A 6,526-nucleotide genomic window follows, 5' to 3' on the forward strand; every position below is an offset into this window, starting at 1 on the left:
TAATATTCTGGGGGAACATTCACGTGTGCATCCATGGGTTCAGTGGAGCTAGTGTATGGCACCATGACGGCCGAGGCGTATCGTACACTGGTTGCAGACCACGTACACCCCTTCATGACGACCACGTTCCCAACGGCAGTGGAATTTTTCAACAAGATAAGGCGACACACACACATGTCACAAAACTAGGAGTATGATGGAGTGGTTTGAGAAACACAGTGGCAAGTTCCAATTGATGTGCTGGCCCTCCAACTCGCCGGATATGAACCAAATTCAACACATCTTAGATGTGATTTAACGTGCCGTCAGAGCTCATCGGCACCACCCTGGAATTTACGTGTGTTAGGTGACCTTTGTGTACAGATGTGGTGCTATCTCCCTCCAGCGACCTACTAAAACCTTATTGCTTCCATGTCAAGACGCGTCTTCTCTTTTATCTGTGCCAAAGGTTGACATACCGATTATTAGGTAGGCAGTCATAATGTTCTGGCTGGTCAGTGTGGTGTTTCATCCGAAACGATTTTTAAAACAAATAGACTATTTAAGCACAACACTTACCTCCATTATCTTTGTAAACGTATTTAATAAATGGTAACATTACACGTCCTTCTGCCTTCCTGTTCGTCAGTATTTCATTAATTGCTTGTTTCCCAGATACAATTACTTGGATTAATCCAAACTGGTTATATGTAAGCTCTGGTCCGTATTTATTACATGCGTAAATAATTACTTTATTTATAGAGCGAAAATGAAACAAAAGATAAACGAAACACCAAACATTACCACATAAAGCAATGCTCATTGGTTCTGTAATGAAAAGAAAAAATAAAGAAAATTACTTCTATTATCTTTGGTTGGTTTATTTAAAGAGAAATCATTAAAGAGAATACATTGGTATCTTTGAAATGTCCAATTTAACGTCTAGTATGAAACTTCCATCTGTATCACAACCAATGGATGTAGCGAAATAACGTTATGACATCATAAACCCCACACTAATTTTAAAAACACTCTGGTGTCCCTGCCAATCACAGAATAGTTTTAGTTGTTGATCAGAGTTATGTGAAATTGAACCAAGAAGAATATACGAGGGAGGACCCAAAAGAAACTGGACTTTCGTTATAAAAAGAAACTAATTTATTACATTTTTACAAAATTCTTTCAGTACTCAAGGTACTCCCTCTCAAAATTCTTTCAAGATACTCTCCATTAAATGCGATTCATTTCTCCCATCTTCTTTCCCACTGTTTGAAACACCTCAGGAACTCTGGAACTTTTATGTCGTCCAATGCGCTCTGCGAAGTTCTTTTTACAGCCTCTACACCATCAACAAATTTTCGTTTTAGATTTTGTTTAATTCTTGGAAAATTTCATTGTGTTGATCAAAAAGTTTGGATTACTTTCAATCTGATTTTTCAAGTCCTGGCTCAAATTCAGACGAATGGTTTGATCCTGCTTGAGCATGCAAGAAACAAATTTAGCAGCAACATGTCTCATTTGCAAAACCTCATCCTGGCACGACCTCCAACTCACTCCTGCCTGTTTTGAAATATCATCGATCATGAAACGACGATCCTCGCTGATTTTGGGGCAGATTTGTTCGATTGTTCGAAATGATGAAAATCGCTAAGAATGAGCTCGATTTTCAACACTCATCTTACCACACTTAAAGTGTCCAAACCACTCAAAAAATTGTGTGCTGTTCATAGTATCCTTCCTGAAAGCCTGTTGAAGTCGTTTGGTAAGTTTTCGTTTCCGATTTTCCAAGTAGGAAGTAAACACACTCCTTGTTCCTTTGAATCTGCCATAACGATTTCGCAGGCGGCAAACGAGAACAGTTGAGATAAACAATAATACGATCAAACGTTAACCTTCTACATAGACGCCACTTGGCCAACTGATCTGGGAAGGTCTCTACTAGACCCTCCTTAGCAGGAGAACTCTCTACTACGTTTAGGAACGGCAGCGCTCTTTCAATCCGGGTTCTTTTGTGTCCCCCCTCGTACAGTTGCGTTAGATTTTCTTTAGGAGCTCAAACTGAGATATTGTGCACATTTGGTCGAAAAAATAAACAACGCGTTGGACTACGAGTGTTGAATGAACACAGCATATGCCTTGTGTAACGAGTCGCCTTGAGGACACCCCCCGGCTCTGCGACTGGATGGACTCGTCCCATGATGTCGACGTATGTGAAGCAAGAGTTTGTTATTTAAAAAAAAAATAAGAAATAATAAGGGAATAGATATTAACGTAATGTAGTAGTATTGTTAAAAACATATTAGCTCTAACCTGAACTCATATCTAATCTGTATTTTTTAGTTAATAATTTAAAAAATAAAGTAGAAAATAAAAAATAAGGACTGCGCGTATCAAAGAACTAAAATGGAAATCATTCATGTTTGCTTGCGCGTCACGTGATAGATTGAGGCTTCGAGTTATGCGGTTGCCTTGTGCCCGCATACTTTCTCTTGGTTGGTTCCGGATTAATCCAAGTACTTGTACACCTTGTCTCAAAAAGGTTGAGCGCATTCTTTATTGGTGTTTTGAGGCAAAAATTTTCAAAGTCCAGCTTCGGGTATCTTCGGGAAAAAGTAAGCCAGGTTCGAACCTCCAAGCCAGCCTTTGCAAAAGGGTAAAAGTTTGCAGATGTGTTTTTCTTCTTTTAAATATAATAAGACTTGTTACCAAGTGTTTAAAAAAGCAACATTGATTGAAATACTAAATGATACAATATTTCGAAACGTTTTTATTAATGTGAGCACATGCTTGTTTGTCATTTAGCTCTCTATACGTAATGGAACATTTAAATACGTTAAAGAATCTTTCCATATGTAAAAGAATGCTCAAAATTAAGAAAAAGAACATAATTATCGCCTGAGTACTAAAATAAAACTCAAAGTAGAACAGAAACTGCGTTTGTAATGGATATGAATGTCATAATCATCTTGAGATCCGTTATACGTTGCTAGAAGCTTAGTTTTAGAAGTCCTTGTGTTAGCTCATTGGTAAGCTGTCGGATTTCAAATCATATGGTTGAGAGTTCGATTCTCGTCTGGGCCAATACTTTTTTTAAAATTGCATTTTCCGCAATGCATGAAAAATTATATAAAATAATTACATTAAAATACATAAGTTGTTTATATATAACATAATAATTGCAGAACATAGTAATTATTATGTTTAAAATATAACATCTGAGATAATTTTCACAGTAGGTCGGTATTATATATGAGGATGTAAATACAAGTTAAGAAACTCGTTCAATAGCAATAAATAAATCATGTAGTGTATTTATTTGCAGCTATTTGTCATATAGAGAGTAATTCTCAACATTCATAATACAGAATGTCATTTATGTTCTTGAAAAGTTATTCGATGCATAAACAGAGGGTATAAACAGAGAATCCAAAGTCGGAACGCTCGCAAAAAAAATTCATGAACCCCAATGGTCACGTGAGCAGACTGGAATTGTGCTTATGAAGCATGCCACAGCAGAAAGTCTTTACATAGATTTTCAATTCAATTCCTGATATATGCTTTTGCAATGTGGAAGTGGTGATGCCTTGAGTCGCCTCTCTCTCGCTCGCTCGCTCGCTCGCTCGCTCACTCTCTATTTATACAGAATATAAAAGTGGATTTATGTGTGTGTTTCAACATAATTCTAATATATCTAGAGCAATTTTAACTATATTTCTTACAGTCTGGAAAAAGAGTACTGTCGGGATACATATCAAAAATGCTAGAAACGGTTCGATATTAGTATCGAATCCATAGTTTCGTGGTCGCTTAGGTGAATAGCTCTACTTTCAATTCAAGTCCAATTAAGCTCCCATTAGCACCCAGGGTGGTTACGTAGCGACATAAAGATATCGAAATCAACCGATATTAGAATCGAATCGTAAGTTTTCAGCGCCGCTAACAGTGTAGCATTTCCCATTAGTCCACATTAGTCCCATTGCCTAGAGGGCAACATATTTGCAGAGTGCAAATTTTAAAACTTGAATAATATTTTAATTTTTTCCGTATGAAAAAGTTAAAAATCATGAGCAAATATACTATTTCACGAACAATCCTCTTTTACTATTCTAATATGTTTAATAATTGCGTAAGAAATGTAATAGTAATTCAGAACATGTTTCACAGTTGTTATTTTTGTTACATAGTTGTAGCTATAGCATGTAGTGAGTGGAATTTAACTGTAATAAATTCAGTAATTAACCATATTCGAATTAAGTTTTATTTTTAAGTTCGGAATGAAGGGGCGGAGAAATATGCAGTTATTGGCGGCACCGAGCTTTTCTACATTTTACTTTCAAGATCTCCATTTTTCTTTTGTCATTTGTTCCTAATAAAAAAAGTTCAGTCACTTTTGGATTGTCATAGGATAGTAGGAGTTGGATTTTGGGATGCAGCCTGTGAGATTCTAGAGGAGCTAACTGCTTGAAAAAATATTTTTGAATCATCTGTAACATATGAAATAAGGATATGTATCATAAAAAATTGAAAGTAACTATGTCTGCGTAATCATCACGGTCAAATTGCAAAGTCAAATGAATTGACGTTTGGTATATAATCAGGCTCCAATCCCAACTGGGAAGTTATCATACGCGTGTCACTTTCATTATAATACATATCCTTAGGGGGAGTTGAAGTCCGAATTTTTGCGAAAAATTTGGTATCTCACAAGCCGTTCAACTGAGAGCTGAAATTCAGCATACAACTCTTTATTAAAAATAAAGAGAATATGCCCTGGCATTTTTTAAAATTGTCTTTTATGAGCGGGGGGACGGGGGTGCCTTTTCTATATAGTGGAAATTAATAGTGGGTTGATTTGTAAAAATAATCGAAAACGATTGATATTAGTTGAGAAAAAAATTGAGTAATGCAAACTAAAGTTCTTTTTGAATTTTATACCCACTGCTTTCTATTTATAATTGCTGAAGCTGGTGTTTAATATATGGAGCGTTCCGAGCATAAGGCAATCAAGCCATAAAGTTAGAGAAAATGGCCATAAAATTTGTATTCTAAACGTAATTACATGGGCATTTTAATTTTTTTTTTTTTTTTTTTTTTTACGTTGGTCTACTTTTCCTTGATTCGAAACTTTCAAATTTCACCCTATTTTCTACTGAATGTGTCTGTAAGGCAACAAAGAAATAATTACATATGATAAATTTAAATTCATTTTAATTCGGAAAATGAGAAACACTTTGCCATTATATATCGTAAAGGTCAGACCCACCAGTATTGTAACAAAGAGGTGCTTGAGCCAATGACGGTAGAAATTCAAACTCCGATAAGTGATAATTTCACAGTCTTGTTTTATTACAAGTGTAATCTCTTTAGTCAATGGAGAGGAGGACGTGGGTCATCGGTCAGAGTTGATGTCGATGGGTTTTGGTGGGTCGGAGTTGGTCGCAATGGTTCAGAGTGGTTCATAGTTGGTGGTGGGTCAGAGTGGATCACGATGGTTGATGGGTCAGAGTGGGCCAATGGGTCATTTGGGTGGTGGGTGATAGTGGGTCATGGTGGGTCGTGGATCAAATTTTCATTGACCCACACCATCTCTGGTTAAAATTGTACTAAAGATAAGAGGCACCGAAGATGCATGTCGGCTATTATGCTCAAATTTTGCGCATGGATAGTACTTTACCAGAAAGCAATAAATCTGAAACGGTTCACGGTATCACCTCCTAGAACTCGAGATGTAGGGGTTTGTCTGATTGGCTAAATTAAGACGTCAATGATTTATCCTTCAACAACCAAGCTTTTTATAATCGTTTCCGTGGGGAAGTCAGAAGAACACGTGCCTAGTAATCGTAATATTGATAGTTCGCGTCCACCCCGGCGTATTTGTTTTGTGTTTTTTTGATTCACCTAAATATAAACAAATCACACATATAGGCATTTTAACATATTTTGGGAGAGTAATTTTTGTGGTTCGTTGGCGTTTCATCGCGTCTCTGCCGCTGGTAGTAAAGTTTTCAAAATTGAACTTGGGCCATCACGGATCGTCGCTGCGGGGCCACCAATTTCTGGCGAGAGGGTTAATAGTTGACCATCTGTACTCCACCGACGCTTACAGCTTAGGGTAATGAACGATGTCCTTGCCTTGTAGACTTCATGACTACCGACGTCGGCAGTCAACTAGCTTTTAGTATTCCTTTATTAACCATCTATCGTTCATGTTTGTACACGGTGTTGTCATAATAATAATAATAATAATAATAATAATAATAATAATAATAATAATAATAATAATAATAATAATAATAATAATTATTATTATTATTATTATTATTATTATTATTATTATTATTATTATTATTATTATTATTTGTAGTAACAGTAGTATAATTGATGATAGAATAATTATTGTCTATGTATTGTCTAGGTAGGACTACACACAGGATTTGGCTCGTTTTGGTTCGACTTGACTCTAATCCGAGTCGAGTTGGAAGATATTTTTCGCGCCGAGTCCAAGAGTAGACCTCAAAGATGTCTGTTTCGAGTCGAGTCGAGTTTC

The sequence above is a fragment of the Thermobia domestica genome, unplaced genomic scaffold, assembly GCF_964235325.1.
Source record: "Thermobia domestica unplaced genomic scaffold, izTheDome1.hap1.1 HAP1_SCAFFOLD_244, whole genome shotgun sequence".
Classification (NCBI taxonomy): Eukaryota; Metazoa; Arthropoda; class Insecta; order Zygentoma; family Lepismatidae; genus Thermobia; species Thermobia domestica.